This window comes from Bombina bombina, chromosome 3 (genome assembly GCF_027579735.1).
Source record: "Bombina bombina isolate aBomBom1 chromosome 3, aBomBom1.pri, whole genome shotgun sequence".
Lineage (NCBI taxonomy): Eukaryota > Metazoa > Chordata > Amphibia > Anura > Bombinatoridae > Bombina > Bombina bombina.
Genome location: NC_069501.1, coordinates 519,887,708 through 519,911,323, shown reverse-complemented (window position 1 = coordinate 519,911,323; position 23,616 = coordinate 519,887,708). Strand labels below are relative to the sequence as shown.

The 23,616-nt window shown below is 37.0% G+C and overlaps 1 protein-coding gene across 1 annotated transcript in view; it reads right to left on the bottom strand.

Moving 5' to 3' along the window:
• Positions 1-23,336, bottom strand: part of CUEDC1 (CUE domain containing 1) — a 472,989-nt gene extending 449,653 nt beyond the window's left edge. The window contains exon 1 of the mRNA XM_053706942.1: positions 23,060-23,336. The gene's annotated coding sequence lies outside the window, so the exon portion shown is untranslated. The remainder of the gene's footprint in view (positions 1-23,059) is intronic.
• Positions 23,337-23,616: the final 280 nt, after the last annotated feature.

Sequence of the window (23,616 nt, the reverse complement as noted above, 5' to 3'; positions counted from 1 at the left end):
AAAGTTTTAGATGTATACTGACGTATAAAGACTTCATATTGCTTCTGTTTGTATAATGAGTCTTTTCATATGCAGTGAAGAGGGGGGGGGGGAGGGAGACTCTGCTCTCAGCCTCAGTGGGGGGTCCCAGCCTAATCTCGTCAACAGTTCTAAAGTAAGTTTTTAAAAGGTTTTATACTGAGGTTTTAGTATCTGTGCATACTCTTCTTTATAATAGTGTCAATTACATAGTTATATAAAAATTAGTGTATACTGTCCCTTTAATTTATTTTTAGTTTTTTTTATGATTTAAAGGGACATTATACACTAATTTTTTGTTTGCATAAATGTTTTGTAGATGATCTATTTATATAGCCCATAAAGTGTTTTTTTTAAATGTATAGTTTTGCTTATTTTTAAAAGGGACAGTCTACCTTCATAATAAAGTGATCTATTTCGTTAGTTTGCCCCTTATTAAGTTGTCCTACCTGGATGTCATCATGCTGCACACAACGGTCTCAGTTTCATTTTCTAAAGATTCACGCCATTTTAGATTTGAAAATGGCCCCTAAATTCCACCTACTATGACATCATCCAAGCCTCACTTCAATACACTACCCTGTGTCTCCCATGAAATCGCAAATAAAGCGAATATAGCGTTCCCGGTATTGTGCACATGCGCATTATGCAGCCAGTGACGTCACTGTATACAGTAATCCGGAACATTTACACAGAAGAGTAGTCCCCAGCTCTTCCGGTCGACTTTGATCATGCGCAGTAACTAGACGCCCAACGTGGTGACGTCATCAACATTCACGGGCACGAAATTTGAAAGAAAAAAACTGTCCTGTGAATGAAGAAGACGGCGGTAGGTGGAGTTCAGGGGCCATTTGCAAATCTAAAACGGCGTGAATCGATTTTAAATATAACGGAAACGGTTGTGGGCAGCATGCTGACAAACAGGTAGGACAATTTAATAAGGGGCAAACTAACGAAATAGATCACTTTATTATGAAGGTAGACTGTCGCTTTAAATAACATTACTCTGATTTTCAGACTCCTAACCAAGCCCCAAAGTTTTATGAGAATACCATCAGCTACCTACTTTAGCTTGCTCCCGTTTGTGTAAATGGTCTTTTCATATGCAAAATAAGAGGGGAGGGGGGAGGGTCTTATTTCCCACTTGCAATGGGTGTTCCAGTAACCTTTTCAACAGAGCTAAGTAAGTTTTTAAACAGTTTTATACTGGATTTTTATATCAGTATCTGTGCATATTGTTCTTTATAGTAGTGTCTATTACATGCAGTTATATGAAAATGAGTGTATACTGTCCCTTTAAGAGGATATGAAACCCAGAATTTTTATTTTATGATTCAAAGCATTGAATTTTAAACAAATTTCAAAATTTACTTCCATTATCAAATTTTCTTTGTTCTATTGGTGTCTCTTTTGTTGAAAAGCAAGGAGCGTACATGTCTGGAGCACTTTATGGCTGTAGTTTTGCAAGAATATTATCCATTTGCAAGAGCACTAGATGACAGCACTATTTCCTGCTATAGTGCTTCAGGCGCCTACCTAGGTATCTCTTCAACAAAGAACAACATGGGAACAACACAAATTTAAAAATAGAAGTAAATTAAAAGCTTTTTTAAAACAGTATGCTCTGTCTGAATCACAAGACAATTTTTGGGTTTATCTAAAGCTGGTCTTGTGCCATTGGGTATGATCAGGAATATATTATTATTATCTGTGTGTTTAATAGCCAGCATTTATATGTGGCCCTTATAAAGTCAGGACTTCTTAAAGGGACAGTCTACACCAGAATTTTTATTGTTTTAAAAGATAGATAATCCCTTTATTACCCATTCCCCAGTTTGCATAACCAACACAGTTATATTAATATACTTTTAACCTCTGTGATTATCTTGTATCTAAGCCTCTGCAAACTGCCCCTTTATTTCAGTTCTTTTGACAGACTTGCAGTTTAGCAAATCAGTGCCTGCTCCCAGATAACACTGTGCTTGTGCATGTGAAGTTATCTATACGCAATACATGAACTAACACCCTCTAGTGGTGAAAAACTGTTAAAATGCATTCTGAAAAGAGGTGGCCTTCAAGGTCTAAGAAATTAGCATATGAACCTCCTAGGTTAAGCTTTCAACTAAGAATACCAAGAGAACAAAGCAAAATTGGTGATAAAAGTAAATTGGGAAATTGTTTAAAATTACATGCCCTAGCTGAATCATGAAAGTTTATTTTGGCCTAGACTATCCCTTTAAGTCCAGTCATCAAGGAGCTCTAACAGGCCATATGTTTTAATTATTCTCTAAGGCTGTTCATTAGATGTCATGACTCATTTTAACTGTCTCAGCTGTAGTCAGGTAAGGAAATCCTTTAAAAGGAATACTAAAAACAGTAGAATTGAATAACTGACAAGCAATAAATGACAATGCATTAGAACTTACTTTGAATTTGAAATGAGAAATAAAATATTTTCTGGCAAATTTCAAACAATACAATTTTCCATTCCCGTGTACCATGTGACAGCTCTCAGCCAATCATAAAATGCAAATACGTATATACTATGCCCTTTTGCACATGCTCAGTAGGAGCTGACTGAAGCAGCAGGACGCATCTTAGTAAAGCTCCTGGCTTTAGATTGGGTTTTTGAGTTTTTTTATAAAGTTCTGTATAGGTGGCATAGCCTAATCTATATATTTGTTAGTAAATTTACTCTTCAGAGTTGTGGCAGCATTCAGGAGCGATAGTTTGACTGCAAACCTTGCATATGCTCTTCAGGAAAGCCCTCTGGAAACCATCTTGCTGATCTTGAGAGCCTGCCAGTTACCCTGGAAGATCATGTTCTCTATGTTGTAGATCGTGTACTCTGGGCTGCCGTACATTTGCAACAACTGCTTTGTAGAGTACTACAATACTCTTATTGGACTTAAATTGAGGTGAGCTTGGAAGCCATAGTCCAAATGTAACAAACACTTCTTGTATTGGAGAAATATTTAGAGCTAGCTTAGTATTTTACTGACCACACCATATTATGGAGCCTCTAGACAAATTGGAATCTGTTGTCATTTGGCTTGTGGAAGAAAATTGAAAAAGTATTTGAGCAGTTTTGGACTTTGCACTGTAGCAATCCTAAAATCTACCTGCTGCTAATGATCAGCGAGAACTACATGATGAGGTTGAATATGAGCCTGTTTGCTGCAGAGCATGGGAGGAAGAGTCCATCTATACAATTCATAAGGCAGAGGGGGCAACAGATTCCTTGGCGCTGTTACGATCATTCTACTTAGCTTTGGCTGGAGGTTCGGAGGAGCCAGGTTGTGCTGCCTGCCTTGATCCGTGTCTTAACAAGGTTTTTGAAGGTCTGCACCTTAGTAATGGCATTTACACCGAGTATAATAACCCAAAAGTGGGCTGTTACCGAGAAAATAATATTGAGGTACAGACTAATGGCAATGCTGTAGGTAAGATTAACTATGGCAGTGCTCTACAAATCCGTTTAAGGAGCCAGTAAGAATATTTAGAAGCCATACAGTGGTATTTGTATATAGATATATGGACATTAACCCAAAAACTCACTGGCTCCTGGGTTTGTCAAGCCCTGAACTATGGAGATTTAGATACCTCAGATAGTGCCTGTCTACCGGACAATAACAATGAGGCTTGTCCACTGGACATAGTTCTCCATTTTGTTACCGAGGGGAGCTTATATTATTCTGTTGTTATCGACACAATGCATACTATTGGGGCAGTTCCAGCTATCAACCCTGAAAGTCATCTGGGTGATATAAGAGATTTCACTGATACTATTATGCTAAGAGATCAAGTCAAAAGGTATAATTCTCAATCCTTCTGGGTTGCTGTACAGCTTTTGTAACTCCCATCTATTAACCGATCAGGGGGTTACATGGTTCTACCAACTTAGGCTTTACACTTCCTTGGCCTAGTTGAGGATCCCTCTTCCTGCCCTATGTGGACCAAGAGAGTTGGAGTAGGATAAACAACAAGAGCATTTGCAGCCACCTAACAAAGGTCAGTCGTTTACCTCCAGTGACTGATATTTGTGGCGCTCTCCTATCTGAGGTTTTTAAGTCCTGTAGGCTTTCCTGACTTTACTCTTTAGCATGGTATGTGTACTTGTATTATTATTATCAGGTATTTGTAGAGCGCCAACAGATTCCGCAGCGCTGACTTGTAGAAGGATTGACAGTGATTTCACCTCAACAAAATAATTTGATAGAGAAAAAAAGATAAGTTTGCTTCACTTGACTACCTATATAAGGCCAGATTATGAGTGGCACGCCAATAGTTACATGCAAGCAATATTAGGTTCATCGGCTGGCACACGTCAGATGTAGCGCTCATATTACAAGTGTCAGGGAACCAGGAATCAGACAGAGATGCTAAATTAATCACACCTTTAGTAACCTTAATTAAAAAATAACACCTCACCTGAGACTATTTTATTTGTCGATCTCCCTTGCCTACCTCTACCCAAACTCCAGTTCAGTATTATCTTTTTAACAGTGGCTTAGTTAGCAATTGCTAAAAACTGGTTATTCCAATCCCCGCCACATTTCTCACAAAATTACTTACACCCTAAATCACATGAAATCCATGGAGTCAGGGGTGGTGATCCTTGGATCAGGTGCGTCATTAAGTGCTGATGTTTTTACATTGTGGCCTTAAAATTATGTAAGAGGAGGTTTGAGGTTTCGCCTTTGCGAGTAAGGTGCTGTATATGTAAGCGTGCAGGTATGGTTTTATGTGTGCACGTGTATGTATATGCTTCTTTTTTTTTCCCCTTCCTGGTTTTCCCTTCCTTTATCCCCAAACTATGTTCATTTTCGTTCTTACACTAATATTTTGACATCATAGCTGCAAATCCTTCAGGAGCGCAAGATGGCTCCCTAAAGACACTCTTTATTCATGCAGTCTGATGCAACACCATCAGGATACTACCTGTGGACTCTAAATATTAACGAGGCTTATGTTTAAGTATCACACTTATTTTCGAAATGTACATGTCTCACCATGTATTTATGTTTTCCTATGTGGAATTGTTATATTCATGTTTGCCTCAAGAAAAATAAAAAAGAAAGATAATTTAAAAACAAAATAATAAAGAGTCCAAAAGCCAAATGACAAGTCAGGAGTCAAAGCCAGTGCGGGTAGTCAGACGAGCCAGGGTCAGGAACACGAAGATCAGCGAAGTCAGGAACAAGTCAGGGATCAGGAACCAGAAGGGATGTCAAACAAGCCAGGTTATACAGAGTCAGGAAGTCACAGAGAAGTCAGAGACAAAGCAAGGGCATAGGCAAACAGGACTGAGGCAATTAAATAGGGAATGATAACATCATAATTCTGGGACTGCAACCTGTCTCTCTCTCTCTCTGATGATGTTCTCCAGTTTGGCCATTACAGGGAGCCTGGAGTAGTGAGCAGTATTACACACTCTGCTACAAGCAAGGGGAGAAGACAGGATAAAAAGCCAAGATAAAAAGCAGTAAATAACTATAAAAGTCAAGAAGAAACCCTTACAACACCTGTAGCCACTAGGTGGGAGTTCCTGTAATTAGGTTGCTTTCCTTTAAATCTGAGCAGAGCGCAGCCATGCATGCCTAGGGGAGAGCAGCAGCCACTGCAGAACATGACCTCAGCATTTCACAAGGAGGAACGCCGAGGCAGGAGCCCGTCGTGGGATCTATTTAGGAGGTAAGACCTGACAAAAATGGAACTTTCACAAAGCTCAACGTAACCAAAGAGCTTTTTAAACAGTTAAAAACTAGACAAATGCTTCTCTGTCGTAACTGTGCAACTAGCAGTTCCCTCAGGTCAATATGCCACTTGTACTTACACTCACCCAGTTCTCCCATTTATTTTGATACCTGCAAACTTGTATGTGCCAAGAGTCCTGGCACCAATGACCAAACAAATTACGCTATCTCAACATCTCTAATTACATGAATTTCCATATTTGAATGGCAAGACACATGCCTTTCATATAATGAGTCTAATGATTACATTTTTAATGTATAAAGGGTGATAAGGCCTTCTTTAGAATTGCACAGCCACAACATAGGACCAATGATGTAAGGTATTTGTCACTGTTATGGCAATCACTTTGTTGCTTGACAGACATAGAACCACTCATTTGAAAAAGGAAGATGCCAACTGTTAAAAAAGAAGTCACACCCCTTTATGTATCTTGAAGGATCGGATATAGGTTACACCACTGTCCTATGACTTCGTTCCACATACACAAGATGATCTCTGTTGCAAATGTGATCCCCTTAAAGCCACCAGATTGGGCTAATCAGTGGCTCAGTCACTGTGATTGACTAACGTGGCCCCAGATAAATTAAAAATTGACATTTTAGTAAGACTAATACATAAGAAAATAATAAAAAAAAAAGCACCTACATGGGTTTAACTACAGGTTTGATTTCTTACTCGTAGGCATACAGTTATAACACAATTCTTTAGGATGCATGTCAGTATTTGGAACCTTTCCTACTATTGTCCAAGAATAGATTCGAAGGCATCTATTACTTGTGTTCATCCTCTTTGTTTTGCACAGGAATGGTTTCTTCTGGAGTCTAGTCGTCTAGTGTAACATACTGCACTACTTGGGGGTTTCTAGCTTTGTGCCACTGTGCTAGCATCTCTTTTGGGGTCTAATGATTAAAAACCCGCCAGCATGCAGACAAATCACACATCTGACATGGTTTGCCCAACTTCTGGGGCTTAGTCATAGATAAAGTTAAAAAAAGGGCAATGTATTTAAAAACAAAATGAACCAATCACAGAGGGGGGGACATAAATATGTTCTATCCAATCAAGGGGGTCTTGATACACCTCAAATGTTGAGTTATATGTTGCATAAAAATGAATGTTATACTCTAGTCCAGTCACAGAGCTTCTAAAATGTATCCCCCAAGATTAGAATTGAACCGGTTGCACCATTTTAAAGTTGATATTTGTAATTGCCCTTCCTATAAAGCCACTGATTGGTATTGGTCCTTCCAAACTGTACCATACTAGGGGACAACTTTGCTGCTAGGGCTAATGGTTTCTTAGACTCAAAGCTACATTTATCTACAAATAGACACACATTTTCATTCCCTTTTAATATATGTAGATTCAAAGTTTTACAAATAAAACTGTACTGTATATTCAGTAATAAAAATATTATCCTCTTTGATGATACATTTTCTTCTGCTACATCTCATGTCTCCTGTACTAATAGAAGAATCTCTAATTTGCTCAAATTCATTTTGTAATTGCTTCTTGTCATAGCCCCTGGCACCCAATCTCTCCCTTAGCTCTTTATCCTGTAATATATTTCAAATTGTTACTCTTAAAGGCTTTCACACTGATGGGAAATTTGTTAAAAAACATAATTTATGTAAGAACTTACCTGATAAATTCATTTCTTTCATATTAGCAAGAGTCCATGAGCTAGTGACGTATGGGATATACATTCCTACCAGGAGGGGCAAAGTTTCCCAAACCTCAAAATGCCTATAAATACACCCCTCACCACACCCACAATTCAGTTTAACGAATAGCCAAGAAGTGGGGTGATAAAAAAGTGCGAAAGCATATAAAATAAGGAATTGGAATAATTGTGCTTTATACGAAAATCATAACCACCACAAAAAAAGGGTGGGCCTCATGGACTCTTGCTAATATGAAAGAAATGAATTTATCAGGTAAGTTCTTACATAAATTATGTTTTCTTTCATGTAATTAGCAAGAGTCCATGAGCTAGTGACATATGGGATAATGATTACCCAAGATGTGGATCTTTCCACGCAAGAGTCACTAGAGAGGGAGGGATAAAATAAAGACAGCCAATTCCTGCTGAAAATAATCCACACCCAAAATAAAGTTTAATGAAAAACATAAGCAGAAGATTCAAACTGAAACCGCTGCCTGAAGTACTTTTCTACCAAAAACTGCTTCAGAAGAAGAAAATACATCAAAATGGTAGAATTTAGTAAAAGTATGCAAAGAGGACCAAGTTGCTGCTTTGCAAATCTGATCAATCGAAGCTTCATTCCTAAACGCCCAGGAAGTAGAAACTGACCTAGTAGAATGAGCTGTAATCCTTTGAGGCGGAGTTTTACCCGACTCAACATAGGCAAGATGAATTAAAGATTTCAACCAAGATGCCAAAGAAATGGCAGAAGCTTTCTGGCATTTTCTAGAACCGGAAAAGATAACAAATAAACTAGAAGTCTTTCGGAAAGACTTAGTAGCTTCAACATAATATTTCAAAGCTCTAACAACATCCAAAGAATGCAACGATTTCTCCTTAGAATTCTTAGGATTAGGACATAATGAAGGAACCACAATTTCTCTACTAATGTTGTTAGAATTCACAACTTTAGGTAAAAATTCAAAAGAAGTTCGCAACACTGCCTTATCCTGATGAAAAATCAGAAAAGGAGACTCACAAGAAAGAGCAGATAATTCAGAAACTCTTCTGGCAGAAGAGATTGCCAAAAGGAACAAAACTTTCCAAGAAAGTAATTTAATGTCCAATGAATGCATAGGTTCAAACGGAGGAGCTTGAAGAGCCCCTAGAACCAAATTCAAACTCCAAGGAGGAGAAATTGACTTAATGACAGGTTTTATACGAACCAAAGCTTGTACAAAACAATGAATATCAGGAAGATTAGCAATCTTTCTGTGAAAAAGAACAGAAAGAGCAGAGATTTGTCCTTTCAAGGAACTTGCGGACAAACCTTTATCTAAACCATCCTGAAGAAACTGTAAAATTCTTGGAATTCTAAAAGAATGCCAAGAAAAATGATGAGAAAGACACCAAGAAATATAAGTCTTCCAGACTCTATAATATATCTCTCTGGATACAGATTTACGAGCCTGTAACATAGTATTAATCACAGAGTCAGAGAAACCTCTATGACCAAGAATCAAGCGTTCAATCTCCATACCTTTAAATTTAAGGATTTCAGATCCGGATGGAAAAAAGGACCTTGTGACAGAAGGTCTGGTCTTAACGGAAGAGTCCATGGCTGGCAAGATGCCATCCGGACAAGATCCGCATACCAAAACCTGTGAGGCCATGCCGGAGCTATTAGCAGAACAAACGAGCATTCCCTCAGAATCTTGGAGATTACTCTTGGAAGAAGAACTAGAGGCGGAAAGATATAGGCAGGAAGATACTTCCAAGGAAGTGATAATGCATCCACTGCCTCCGCCTGAGGATCCCGGGATCTGGACAGATACCTGGGAAGTTTCTTGTTTAGATGAGAGGCCATCAGATCTATCTCTGGGAGCCCCCACAATTGAACAATCTGAAGAAATACCTCTGGGTGAAGAGACCATTCGCCCGGATGCAACGTTTGGCGACTGAGATAATCCGCTTCCCAATTGTCTACACCTGGGATATGAACCGCAGAGATTAGACAGGAGCTGGATTCCGCCCAAACCAAAATTCGAGATACTTCTTTCATAGCCAGAGGACTGTGAGTCCCTCCTTGATGATTGATGTATGCCACAGTTGTGACATTGTCTGTCTGAAAACAAATGAACGATTCTCTCTTCAGAAGAGGCCAAAACTGAAGAGCTCTGAAAACTGCACGGAGTTCCAAGATATTGATCGGTAATCTCACCTCCTGAGATTCCCAAACTCCTTGTGCCGTCAGAGACCCCCAAACAGCTCCCCAACCTGTCAGACTTGCATCTGTTGAAATTACAGTCCAGGTCGGAAGAACAAAAGAAGCCCCCTGAATTAAACGATGGTGATCTGTCCACCACGTTAGAGAGTGCCGAACAATCGGTTTTAAAGATATTAATTGATATATCTTCGTGTAATCCCTGCACCATTGGTTCAGCATACAGAGCTGAAGAGGTCGCATGTGAAAACGAGCAAAGGGGATCGCGTCCGATGCAGCAGTCATAAGACCTAGAATTTCCATGCATAAGGCTACCGAAGGGAATGATTGAGACTGAAGGTTTCGACAGGCTGTAATCAATTTTAGACGTCTCTTGTCTGTTAAAGACAAAGTCATGGACACTGAATCTATCTGGAAACCCAGAAAGGTTACCCTTGTTTGAGGAATCAAAGAACTTTTTGGTAAATTGATCCTCCAACCATGATCTTGAAGAAACAACACAAGTCGATTCGTATGAGACTCTGCTAAATGTAAAGACGGAGCAAGTACCAAGATATCGTCCAAATGAGGAAATACCACAATACCCTGTTCTCTGATTACAGACAGAAGGGCACCGAGAATCTTTGTGAAAATTCTTGGAGCTGTAGCAAGGCCAAACGGTAGAGCCACAAATTGGTAATGCTTGTCTAGAAAAGAGAATCTCAGGAACTGATAATGATCTGGATGAATCGGAATATGCAGATATGCATCCTGTAAATCTATTGTGGACATATAATTCCCTTGCTGAACAAAAGGCAATATAGTCCTTACAGTTACCATCTTGAACGTTGGTATCCTTACATAACGATTCAATAATTTTAGATCCAGAACTGGTCTGAAGGAATTCTCCTTCTTTGGTACAATGAAGAGATTTGAATAAAACCCCATCCCCTGTTCCGGAACTGGAACTGGCATAATTACTCCAGCCAACTCTAGATCTGAAACACAATTCAGAAATGCTTGAGCTTTCACTGGATTTACTGGGACATGGGAAAGAAAAAATCTCTTTGCAGGAGGTCTCATCTTGAAACCAATTCTGTACCCTTCTGAAACAATGTTCTGAATCCAAAGATTGTGAACAGAATTGATCCAAATTTCTTTGAAAAAACGTAACCTGCCCCCTACCAGCTGAACTGGAATGAGGGCCGTACCTTCATGTGAACTTAGAAGCAGGCTTTGCCTTTCTAGCAGGCTTGGATTTATTCCAGACTGGAGATGGTTTCCAAACTGAAACTGCTCCTGAGGATGAAGGATCAGGCTTTTGTTCTTTGTTGAAACGAAAGGAACGAAAACGATTGTTAGCCCTGTTTTTACCTTTAGACTTTTTATCCTGTGGTAAAAAAGTTCCTTTCCCACCAGTAACAGTTGAAATAATAGAATCCAACTGAGAACCAAATAATTTGTTTCCCTGGAAAGAAATGGAAAGTAGAGTTGATTTAGAAGCCATATCAGCATTCCAAGTCTTAAGCCATAAAGCTCTTCTGGCTAAGATAGCCAGAGACATAAATCTAACATCAACTCTAATAATATCAAAAATGGCATCACAGATGAAATTATTAGCATGCTGGAGAAGAATAATAATATCATGAGAATCACGATTTGTTACTTGTTGCGCTAGAGTTTCCAACCAAAAAGTTGAAGCTGCAGCAACATCAGCCAATGATATAGCAGGTCTAAGAAGATTACCTGAACATAGATAAGCTTTTCTTAGAAAAGATTCAATTTTTCTATCTAAAGGATCCTTAAACGAGGTACCATCTGACGTAGGAATGGTAGTACGTTTAGCAAGGGTAGAAATAGCCCCATCAACTTTAGGGATTTTGTCCCAAAATTCTAACCTGTCAGGCGGAACAGGATATAATTGTTTAAAACGTTTAGAAGGAGTAAATGAATTACCCAATTTATCCCATTCCTTAGCAATTACTGCAGAAATATCATTAGGAACAGGAAAGACTTCTGGAATAACCGCAGGAGCTTTAAAAACCTTATCCAAACGTATAGAATTAGTATCAAGAGGACTAGAATCCTCTATTTCTAAAGCAATTAGTACTTCTTTAAGTAAAGAGCGAATAAATTCCATCTTAAATAAATATGAAGATTTATCAGCATCAATCTCTGAGACAGAATCCTCTGAACCAGAAGAGTCCAAAGAATCAGAATGATGGTGTTCATTTAAAAATTCATCTGTAGAGAGAGAAGATTTAAAAGACTTTTTACGTTTACTAGAAGGAGAAATAACAGACAAAGCCTTCTTTATGGATTCAGAAACAAAATCTCTTATGTTATCAGGAACATTCTGCACCTTAGATGTTGAGGGAACTGCAACAGGCAATGGTACATCACTAAAGGAAATATTATCTGCTTTAACAAGTTTGTCATGACAATTATTACAAACAACAGCTGGAGGAATAGCTACCAAAAGTTTACAGCAGATACACTTAGCTTTGGTAGATCCAGCAGGCAGTGGTTTTCCTGTAGTATCTTCTGGCTCAGATGCAACGTGAGACATCTTGCAATATGTAAGAGAAAAAACAACATATAAAGCAAAATAGATCAAATTCCTTATAAGACAGTTTCAGGAATGGGAAAAAAATGCCAAACATCAAGCTTCTAGCAACCAGAAGCAAATGAAAAATGAGACTAAAATAATGTGGAGACAAAAGCGACGCCCATATTTTTTGGCGCCAAATAAGACGCCCACATTATTTGGCGCCTAAATGCTTTTGGCGCCAAAAATGACGCCACATCCGGAACGCCGACATTTTTGGCGCAAAATAACGTAAAAAATGACGCAACTTCCGGCGACACGTATGACGCCGGAAACGGAAAAGAATTTTTGCGCCAAAAAAGTCCGCGCCAAGAATGACGCAATAAAATGAAGCATTTTCAGCCCCCGCGAGCCTAACAGCCCACAGGGAAAAAAGTCAAATTTTTGAGGTAAGAAAAAATATGATAATTTAAAGCATAATCCCAAATATGAAACTGACTGTCTGGAAATAAGGAAAGTTGAACATTCTGAGTCAAGGCAAATAAATGTTTGAATACATATATTTAGAACTTTATAAATAAAGTGCCCAACCATAGCTTAGAGTGTCACAGAAAATAAGACTTACTTACCCCAGGACACTCATCTACATGTTTGTAGAAAGCCAAACCAGTACTGAAACGAGAATCAGTAGAGGAAATGGTAAATATAAGAGTATATCGTCGATCTGAAAAGGGAGGTAAGAGATGAATCTCTACGACCGATAACAGAGAACCTTATGAAATAGACCCCGTAGAAGGAGATCACTGCATTCAATAGGCAATACTCTCCTCACATCCCTCTGACATTCACTGCACGCTGAGAGGAAAACCGGGCTCCAACTTGCTGCGGAGCGCATATCAACGTAGAATCTAGCACAAACTTACTTCACCACCTCCCTTGGAGGCAAAGTTTGTAAAACTGATTTGTGGGTGTGGTGAGGGGTGTATTTATAGGCATTTTAAGGTTTGGGAAACTTTGCCCCTCCTGGTAGGAATGTATATCCCATACGTCACTAGCTCATGGACTCTTGTTAATTACATGAAAGAAAGATTTTTTGCGCCAAAAAAGTCTGCGCCAAGAATGACGCAATAAAATGAAGCATTTTCAGCCCCCGCGAGCCTAACAGCCCACAGGGAAAAAAGAGTCAAATTTTTTAAGGTAAGAAAAAATGATTGATTGAAATGCATTATCCCAAATATGAAACTGACTGTCTGAACATAAGGAATGTTGAACATCCTGAGTCAAGGCAAATAAATGTTTGAATACATATATTTAGAACTTTATAAATAAAGTGCCCAACCATAGCTTAGAGTGTCACAGAAAATAAGATTTACTTACCCCAGGACACTCATCTACATGTTTGTAGAAAGCCAAACCAGTACTGAAACGAAAATCAGCAGAGGTAATGGTATATAAGAGTATATCGTCGATCTGACAAGGGAGGTAAGAGATGAATCTCTACGACCGATAACAGAGAACCTATGAAATAGACCCCGTAGAAGGAGATCACTGCATTCAAATAGGCAATACTCTCCTCACATCCCTCTGACATTCACTGCACGCTGAGAGGAAAACCGGGCTCCAACTTGCTGCGGAACGCATATCAACGTAGAATCTAGCACAAACTTACTTCACCACCTCCATAGGAGGCAAAGTTTGTAAAACTGAATTGTGGGTGTGGTGAGGGGTGTATTTATAGGCATTTTGAGGTTTGGGAAACTTTGCCCCTCCTGGTAGGAATGTATATCCCATACGTCACTAGCTCATGGACTCTTGCTAATTACATGAAAGAAATGAACCAATGTTTTAAATGATGCAGCTACTGTTACTGTGACAGAAATCACGTTGGTTGCAGTATTACTTCCAAAATCCTGCCCAAATGTGGATGTTGCAAATGTAGTGTAAACGGAGAGCACTAATATTAAATTTCATTAAAAGCAAATTTTAAGCCTTAGAGGATTCAAGTAACCAGGTTTTGACAAGTCAGCAGCTTGGAACTGTCACCAAAGGTTACCTATAGCCCAAACTCTAATCCTAGGGACTATTTTTCTGCCCATCAATACATATACTCATGAGAGAAAACTAGTTATACAATGGGCAGCAACATTATGAAGCCACAATACAGCCTCCTTGAAAAATATGGGTATACTATGGTGGCTAACAATAATTTGTGAGTATTTACTTATTTGTTGTACAATGTATCTACAGTATGTAATATTTTCTAATATTTTGTAGAATTATTTGCAGTTATACGATTGAAATAGGGCTGCAACTAACGATTATTTTCATAATCGATTAATCGTCCGATTAATCGACTAATCGGATAAAAAAAAAAAATTCCTATATTTTAAATAAAATCTACATACTGAGTGTTATAAATATAAACTTTCGATTAAAACAACTGTTGGTCCAATTTTTTAAGCAGCAGAACACAGTTTTATAATTAAGCAAAACAAAACCACAAACTGTTTGAAAAGAGGTAGAACTAGACAGAGGTAAACTAACACTATTTGTAACATTCTGTTCACTCTTTCAGAAACTTTGCATTTAAATGCAAAAATGTCACCATGTCCACATGCTCCTGGCTGAGGCTGGCTCTCTTTTTGCAAGCTATTTTGCCTGCAGCAAGGAAAAGGCGCTCAGATGGTGTTGAGGTGCCTGAGATGCATAAGTAGGGTTTTGCCATTTCACCAAGGTGGGCTATTTATCTTGGTTAGTTATCCACCAATGCAAGGGGCCTCTCAAAAAAGTAAGCCTGGACTTCCTTTTAACATAAAAATATCAATAACGATCTATAAGGTTAGGGGGAAAAAATATCTAGTCCACTCTTAAAATAACAGATATATACTTTCAGTGGTTGAATTTGGCACATTTATCTATAGAGTACATATATCAGCAACAGCAAGGGATACACTAAAAATGATCTAAACAGGTAATAGTGACATCAATTCATACAACAAATGCCATCAATCTAGGGCTAGGTGTAAATAACAAGCTCGGCACTATATCATGCAAAGCATAGTCCCAAATCACCTGATTTTATATAAACAATCCAAATGATGACTCCTATTTTATTTCTGAGTTGCACATAAGCCAGGAGTAGTTGTAAACTTAAAAAGAAACTTATACTGTCCTAAAAAAGTGAAAAGTAAAATGTCTGTAGACGTCCTTTAGGCTAAGGGCATAACCATAAAACACAATACCACGTGCAATAGCTCATTTGAGTAAAAGCAGCTGGTGCTGTGCACAGACCAACTAATCGATTATGAGATTCGTTGACAACTATTTTCATAATCGATTATTATCGATTATGCCGATTAGTTGTTGCAGCTCTAGATTGAAATGTTCTTTTATTTTAGGGTCTTCAGGTTTTCCTTTTCAAAATGTAATTTTCTGATTGCATGATTGATTCTTTTATAATTCATATTTCAGACTAACCCTATTGTAAAAACAAAATAAATAAATTCTATTGAATCTGCTGTCACAAATGTGAATGGATCATTTTTATACACCTCTTGTATTTTTTTTGTAGGCATTCTAGTCAGATATATCTATCTGTACATCCATCTACATTGTTGGGTGATACCAAGGATTTCTATTTTCCATGTGACAGATGTGGATGAAAATCTTTTATCAATTATCATTTTCAGTTTTCTTTCAATACAAATTTTCATCTGAACGTGCATTGATGCTCATAAAATTATTGCAGATATAAAGTGATAAATAGACTTCTACTTCTGAACAATTATTCATGTCACTATCTTTTCACCCTTAAAGAACATGTGTTTAGATATACATTTATTTATTGATATTTGCATATATATTATCTTCTTTTTTACTCTTAGAACCAAGAACTAGATTGTCAGTAATATTCACAAATGTGGAAGAAAATGAATATCATTATATATTTGTATGACTTTTAAGCTTTCTGTAACATGTTGACAATTTTTCTATTTTTCTCATAATCATCCAAGTTTCTATGTGGGTGTTAAAGGGACATGATGAACCCTAATTTTATTTCTTTTATAATTCAGATAGAGACTACAATTTTAAACAAATGTATCAGTTTATTTATTTTATCAAATTTTCTTCATTTGTATGGTATACTTTATTGAAGGAGCAGCAATATACTACAGGATCTGTGTGAACCAATGACAAGTGATATATAAGAGCCACTGATCAGCAGCTAACTCTCAGAAGTGCATTGCTTCCCGCAGAGCCTACCTATGTATGCTTTAAAAAAAAAAGGATATAAGAAGAACGAAGCAAATTACAGAATAGGAGTAAATTGAAAAGTGAAAAGAATGACATGCTCTATCCGAATAACAAAATTGTAATTCTGATTTGTATGTCCCTTTAAATGGGTCAGTATCCTAGCAAATAAGTAGATATTATTTGTGACACTTTTTTATTACAAAACAAAAACAAAACTGAAACCTCAGCTTCTTGATTTTATTCTAAATTTAGATTAAAGGGACAGTATACACCAATAATTATATAACTGCATGTAATACACACTACTATAAAGAATAAGATGCACAGATACTGATCTGAATCTGTTTAAAATCTTAGAAGCTCCCAGTTTAGCTCTGTTTAAAAGGTTACTGGAACACCCACTGCAAGTGGGAAATATCAGCCACTCCTCCCCCTTCCTCTGCATATGAAAAGACCCTTTACACAAACAGGAGCAAGTTGAGTAGGTATACGTCGGTATTCTCCTAAACCTTTGGGGTTTGGCTAGGAGTCTGAAAATCAGAGCAATGTAATTTAAAAATAAGCAAAACTATAATATATATATATATATATATATATATATATATATATATATATATATATATATATATATATATATATATATATATATATATATATACACATACATACATACATACAAACTGTATGGGCTATATAAATGGATCATCTACAAAACATTTATGTAAAGAAAAATCTAGTGTATAATGTCCCTTAGAGCTCTGAACTTGCTTTCTTGTACTGCAAAACTCCAATAAAAGCAAAATACATACTGAAATGAAACATGAATATTGTCTTTTTTCACAGGTGTCTTCAATATGAAGACACAAATGTAACAAATAAAAAATAAATTAGAATAGACAAAAAATACAAATAAAAAGCACATACATGAGTGCAGATTTTGTTTTTATTCTAAGCCAAGTTAAAACATAATATTTAAAGGGACACTGAACTCAATTTTTTTTTCTTTTGTGATTCAGATAGAGCATGAAATTTTAAGCAACTTTATCATTTACTCCTATTATCAAATTTTCTTCATTCTCTTGGTATCTTTATTTGAAATGCAAGAATGTACGTTTAGATGCCGTCCCATTTTTGGTGAACAACCTGGGTTGTTCTTGCTGATTGGTGGATAAATTCATCCACCAATAAAAAAGTTCTGTCCAGAGTCTGAACCAAAAATAAGCTTAGATGGCTTCTTTTTCAAATAAAGATAGCCAGAGAACAAAGAAAAATTTGTAATAGGAGTAAATTAGAAAGTTGCTTAAAATTGCATGCTCTATCTGAATCCCAAAAGAAAAAAATTGGGTTCAGTGTCCCTTTAAGCTCAACTAAATCATAATATACCTATATAAGTCAAAGGGTTGGTTAAAGGGACATAAATCTTAAAATTAAATTTTACATAAAAAAAACCCCAAAACTTTTCCTTATATATTCATTATTTATTTTGCTTGTTATTCTCGTCAAAGGGATATAAAGGTAAAAAAAATGTGTATGGGCGCATTTCATTTTGAAATGGAAGATTGCCGCTGAAAAACAGTAATAACTTATTAGAGGCATTTTTGCTAATGAAAGTATATTGCAAAAATGCTTCTATTTCAAAATACAAGGCAAACATATAACAAAAGGCTTTTTGAAGGGTAAACCATGAACTTCAAAAGCAAAGCAATTTTGTTAACAAATTGTCAGCTTTAAATGTTTTGTAAATCATTTATTTTGTAGGCTAATATTTTACAATTCAGTAATTAAAGTGATGGTAAACTATGTGTTTCTTGAAGGTGTCATCATAAAGATTATGTCAAGAAATGTTAAAGTAGCGTATGTTTTTGTTCACATTCTAAAAAGGGACATGAAACCCAAATTGTTTCTTTCAAGATTTAGACAGAACATGTGATTTTAAACAACTTTCCAATTTGCTTCGATTAGCTAAATTGCTTCATTCTCTTGGACTCCTTAGTTGAAAAGCATATCTAGGTAGGCTCAGGAGCAGCAATGCATTTTTGGGAGCTAGATGCCGATTGGTGACTGCACAAAAATGTCTCTTTTTATTGGTTCACCAGATGTCTTCAGATAGCTCCCATTAGTGCATAGCTGCTCATTTAAAATAAGTATACCAAGATAATGAAGAAAATTGGATAAAATAAGTAAATTGTTTAAAATCACATGCTCTATTTGATTAATGAGTTTCATGTCCCTTTAACTTTAAAGACTTCTATTTTACCTCATTATTCATCCGACTACTGCACTCCACCTACTCTGTTGTTGGTTTTTTTATTTTAATGCTGCACACTCTGCACGATCCACCAATCCTGAGCAATGTCAGTTGACTCGCTGTTTTCAAAGAGTAACCCAGATCCGAAAAACACGCATGCGCTTAACTGCTCCAGTTTCCTTACCGCCCTACGTCAGCGGTGCGCATTCATGGATTTTTCACACATGCACAGTAAGGTCAGGGAGCGTAACACAGTGACGCTATTGTAGACACTAAATCGTAGATACTGTTACGATTTAGAGTTTACTTGGAAGACAGCCACCACGGGAGTGCGCATTGCGTTACGTTTCTGATTGTGCTGTCCGTCGCTCAGCTTACCTCCTTATACTGATTAAAATAAAAAAATGATGATGTAAATATCATTATAAAATAAAAGTATTCTTGAATACCATCACTTTAATTTCTGATATATACTTTATGCAAATACAGAAAAATGACTTTAACGCCCTTGAAGGGACTGGCGGAAGTACCTGCAATCTCTGTCTTGCACCATTAAACAGATATAGTGTAAACAAATTTCATTGCAAGGAATGAACACCTAATTATACGCAAGTAATACATCAGAGTGGTTTCTTCTTGTGATTTTATTCACCTTTAATAACGGAGACCTGTGTGCTAATTACTTTGAGTCTATGTGTCAATATATTATAATTCCACCCACTCTTCAATTTCATTTATTCAGTTTTGCATCCAACATTCTTTTCTTTGTGTTACTCTATTAAAAGGGACATTACACTAAATAAATGCTACATAGAATGAAGAATAAAAAAAAAAAAAAAAGATTAGTCTGAGAATAACAGGTAGATGTGTTTTTTAAGGTTTAATTAGTTGTTTAAATATTGACAACATAAGTGTAAAGTTTTAGTGTCTATAAAGCAATGGGAGCTTTAAGTTACCATCTCTGCTGTGGCCAATAAGAGACAGTTATAAATAGGTGACTAGAGTGTGCAGCCAATGGCTGTGTGGAATATTAATCATTTTATATTACCATCACAAAGTGTTTAGTGTTCCTTTATCCAATCAGCAGCACTAGTCAAATAACTAAGATGTGTAACTAGCACTGTTGATTGGATAAGTGGCATTTTTCGCTCTCGATCTGCAGTGCTCTGCAGATCCAGAGCTGTACTTCTACTGTTTGTTTAACCCCTTTACAGGTTTCAGCAGAATAGTGCAGGGTCGATAGTCTTAAAAGGTACAGTCTATAACAAAATTGTTATTGTTTGAAAAGATAGATAATCCCTTTATTATCCTTTTTCCCAGTTTCGCATAACCAACACAGTTATAATAATATTAGCATATTAGCCTACCTAGGTTTAGCTTTCAACTAAGAATACCAAGAGAACAAAGCAAAATTGATGATAAAAGTAAATTGGAAAGTTGTTTAAAATGACATGCCCTATCTGAATCATAAAAGTTTATTTCTGACTAGACTGTACCTTTAAAATTACATGCTCTAACAAATTAAAGCATGTCATTTTTGAGTTTTAAGGCCCTTTAACTTTATGTTGGTGGCTCTTCAAGGAACAGCCTAGCAGTTTCTGGACAAAACGATGGCGATACATTAGTGACTGCAATGAGTAGGACACTGGCAATCTCAGGTTGAGAGCTAATGGGCTTTACTGGTACTAAAAAGTCTATTGATCTTGTCAGCTTCACTAAAACAGAGTTTTGAACAGTTTCGCCTTGTCCATATTAATATAATTATTAACCTAAAACAAATGAATGGGCGAGCTCAAATGTGACACTCTATCCCCAATTCTGATTGGTTAACAACACTTACCAATCAAAATGAACACAACTTAGAATATATATAACAGGCAACTGCAGAGGCAGCCGAGACTGCAGTGAGGAACTTAAAAACCTGTTGCGAAGGCCATAAAGAGGCTGAAGAAAAAAAAGATTCTTCAGCTATATTTCAGTTAAATATATTTTTAAAAAAGCAGTTGGCATTGCACGGGGACGTGTTTACAATGAGGAGATGTTATGGGGGGTATTGCACTGGGAATCAAGTCATTAATAGCGCAACGCATCATTTCAGTAGTGGTGGAAATAGGTATGGGGCACATGGCTATTTGTTGGGACAGAGCCATGGTTAGGGTTAACTGTACAGGGACACAGGGTAAATTGCAGATTGGGGCGCATAAGCAGCAGTTAGGGTTAACTGTAATTGAGATGGTTACCTCAAAGAGAAGAATCAATTGTTTTTGATCTTCCTCTTCCATCTGCATAAAGCTGTTTAAGATCATTGAAAACAGTTGTACAGCTTTTATATTATGTGGACTGGTGAACATAATAGCAAGAGCCATTTAATAATGTCAGCAATTACATTATAGCAGCTAGAATACAAAAACAATGGCTAGTGCCATTACAGAGCTGCTGTGCTTGAGCTGCTTATAGGGTCATGAAACCCATTTTTTTTTTTTCTTTTATGATTCAGATAGAGCATACAATTATAAACAACTTTACAATTTACTTGTATTATCATATTTGCTTAATTCTCTTGGTATTCTTTGTTTAAAGAGCAACTACTACTGGGAGCTAGATAAAACCTATAAGGTGAGCCAATGATAAGTGGCATATATGTGCAGCCACCAATCAGCAGTTAGCTCCTATGGGTGAGCCAATGATAAGTGGCATATGTGCAGCCACCAATCAGAAGTTCGCTCTTATGGGTGAGCCAATGATAAGTGGCATATATGTGCAGCCACCAATCAGCAGCTCGCTCTTATGGGTGAGCCAATGATAAGTGGCATATATGTGCAGCCACCAATCAGCAGCTAGAGCCTATTAGAGCATTGCTGCTCCTGAGCCTACCTGGGTATGCTTTTCAACAAACCATACCAAAAGAATGAAGCAAATTAAAAAATATAAGTAAACTGGAAAGTTGTTAATAAATTAAATTCTCTGTCTCAATCCTGAAAGTGGCAAACTTATTAGACAGAATGTACCAAAATCTACAAAAATCTTATAAAAACTGCCTCAGTTGCCCAAAACATGTTTCTTAAAAGGTAACAGGACATTAAAGAAAGATTACATTTGTGGTTTTCTTATCACCTATTAAATCCCTAATATATATCATCACTTAATTGCTGATAACTACCATGGCTTTATAAGAAAAATATTTTTTGAAAGCACTATAGTTGCAGCCAATGAAACCAAACAGTACTGAGGTAGCCAAGAGGCAAAGTGTTAGCAACCACTGTCCTGTTGTGTTTGGTACCCAATTATACATATATATATATATATATATATATATATATATATATATATATATATATATATATATATATATATATATATATATATATATAAAATCTCTGAGGACGGGGGCAACCTTGAAAACATTCACTTAAAGTAAAGTTTGATTTATGAATCACGGAGAGTGCCTTTCTTATTCAGTGTACTGTATATATATATATATATATTTATATTTATATATATTACACACATATACATACATACATCACAAACTATGTCTGCTCACAGGCTTCTAAAACAAATGTATGTGTCTGTATGTCAAAGACAGTGTCACATTCCACAAGCACTTATCTGAATTTCACAATGCAAACAAATGACGATCTCTTAATGTAAAGACATAAAATGCATACCACACATACAACTAAATATTGTGCAATATAAAAATCACAATAGTATACATTTGTAAAAAAAAAAAAAAAATACATATATGTTTTATTCCACAGGTTGACCAAAAGACTTTATAAAGAAATGGTATTTACTGAATAAATTCTATAATCTGCATTGGCCAAAATACAAAATTATATTATACACATAAGAGCATGATGGGAAATTGTTGTTTAGATTTACTTTATGAGCATTATCAGAAAATACTGACAGCAACATTATGGGGAAAAAAACACCAAATTATTGAAACATTTTCTGAGAGCAAGAAAGCCTTATTGAAAGGAATGTGTATTCTTAGGAAACAATATATTATATTTAGTGCATCATGGTATTTGGAACCCATTTTTAACTGAAGAGGCCCAAAGTTTAAGAAAAGATGCAGAGATGATGCTGTACAGCATATACAGGTTATTGAAATAATACAGGACTTAAGGAAAACGCAAAGCTGGGTGACACAGCCCAGGAGCTACAAGTCCAGCAGGAGGCCTCTAGCTGTATTTATCTGTTTTCCCTTCCAATAACACAACCATATCAAAGTACAGTATAAGGAATGTATTGCAGTAAATGTAAATGCTAGCGACTGTGAGATGGGAACCCTTATTGCACGCCTCCCATTTACCTTCCAGTACATTTCCCTGCACAGCAACAACTCCCCCAGCACAACAGTAAAGCGGGTGCACCTACCGGGATCCGGAAACCACAGGGCTGCAGAACAAGGGCGAAAGCTGCACAGGTTTCTCGACCAGTAGCCTAGAATTGCTGCCTCTTTTCTGGTTATTTTGACGTCCTTCTAAGGGCTTTAATTAAACGTTATTAATTGCCTGGGAGGGGGAAATCCTGGAAATGGCAGGGGTTTTCTATGGGAGCAGTGAGTCAGACGGAGTCCTAGTGGCAGATGCGGGGAAATGCAGCTGCTGGATTCATGCTGCTGATTTACTAAAGCAGCCCTCGGCCAGAAAAGAGGAGGAGGATCCCGCGTGAATCTGAAACACAAGAGCCAAAAAGGAGAAGGGAGATAAACAAAACAGATCATGAGCAAAGCAAGAGGGAGTGGAACGAGCACCCCTCGTGTTTTAACCCCTTGTCGGGGGGGGGGGGGGGCGCAGCTATGCCTGCGAGCGAGCAACATAACATAAATGGACAGGACATAAATACATTTTTGTTGCTTCATTTTAAATGTAAAAGTATTTAATTACAAGTATGTTTGAACATACCTGCATATTTACAGAAATAGGCACTTT